Source organism: Schistocerca gregaria, chromosome 8 (assembly GCF_023897955.1).
Source record: "Schistocerca gregaria isolate iqSchGreg1 chromosome 8, iqSchGreg1.2, whole genome shotgun sequence".
Classification (NCBI taxonomy): domain Eukaryota; kingdom Metazoa; phylum Arthropoda; class Insecta; order Orthoptera; family Acrididae; genus Schistocerca; species Schistocerca gregaria.
The window spans coordinates 95910493-95911876 of record NC_064927.1 but is presented as its reverse complement, the minus strand read 5'-3'; the positions used below and the strand labels follow the sequence as shown (position 1 = coordinate 95911876).

The following is a 1384-nucleotide window of genomic DNA, read 5'->3' as shown; positions in this document are numbered from 1 at the left end:
AACTGAGGCACTTCAGGGTCTGGGAAAGAGTTCATAATAGCTGTTGTTGTTCTTGTAGTGGTCTTCAGTCCGACTGAATTTGCTTAATGTATTCATCTCTCTGTCCTCCGACCCCGGTAGCTGAGTGGTGAGTGCAGAAGTGTGAGAGTGACGTCAAATATCCGGTATTTTGGTGTCTGGATTAATACAACAATGGGTGCATAGAGAAATTTGACAATGACTTTCTATTTATTTCTCCTGGATCTTCTTGGGTGTGGTTCCTGTCTGAAGAAATGAGATTGCGAAGTGTGTGTGACAGTAATGGAAAAGTTTATCAGTCAGCTAAGCGATGATGTAAGATCCAAACAGACATTGATTGAAGATGAATTTAGAAAATTCTGCAAAGCAACGAAAGGAAAAGAGAACAGATTTTGTTAGTATTTGGGTGGCCTCGAATAGTCTGCGACTGGAATACTGGGAGAAATGTCCAAGCCAGTGTCATGGTCAATGCCAGGTGAAAATGAGTGTGAAAAATTGAAGAAAAAAGTTTCACAGATTTGCGATTTACGCTATGATAAGACCATTGACTTAAAAACAGTGGACCTCAAGAAACTGAAAGTGCGTGACCTGAAGGAAATTCTCAGTGACTGGGATGAGACCTGCGAAGGATGAATAGAAAAAACAGATTTCATCAAGAGGATAGAGAAGCTTAAACCCCAGTATCTCCGTCAGGAACTTTAATAAAAATTAAACCTGTTCTTTCCTCAGGTGGATCTGATTTAATTGTTTTATACAAAAAAATTATGTTAAGACTTTTGTGCTGACTATATTTTAGGTAGCATTACCCATTGTTTCCAAATACCTTAAGAAAGGAAATGTGCTGAGCCTGGAGAGATGATGTGTATGTAACTTATCGCAGTGTGTATGTTTGTGCTTAAATGACATGAAGGACCTTTCGTTAGACTCATTATTTCTGAACGCCAGATATTTGCATTTGTTTACCAAAGATAGAATTCCTAACTGTGCAGCAGATGTTGAAAGTTTCTCTCTGCCTTATAGTTAATTACAGATTATTTGTAAGGGAGATATGTTTTTGTCAGCGACTTTCATTTAAAAGAATGTATTAAGTATTTAACTTTCATATTAATGTATTGTTATTTTTTTCCTGTTGAGAAGTTTCATGCAACACAATTTCTAAAATGCCATCTTTGTAAAGGATGCACTTTTTTGTTTTGTTATTTCATTGCACAGTGATGGAATAAAGGACAATGACTACAGAAAAAAAGTCGTCAGCGCTACAGAATGTCAATCCCAAGGGCCCGAGTTCGATACTCGGCTGGTTCGGAGATTTTTTCCGTTCAGAGACTGGGTTTTGTGATGTCCTAATCATCATAATTTCATCCCT

The 1384-nt window shown here is 37.6% G+C and overlaps 1 pseudogene; it reads left to right on the top strand.

The window, feature by feature from the left end:
* Positions 1 to 216: 216 nt before the first annotated feature.
* On the top strand, positions 217 to 720 carry LOC126285036 (mesencephalic astrocyte-derived neurotrophic factor homolog; annotated as a pseudogene).
* Positions 721 to 1384: the final 664 nt, after the last annotated feature.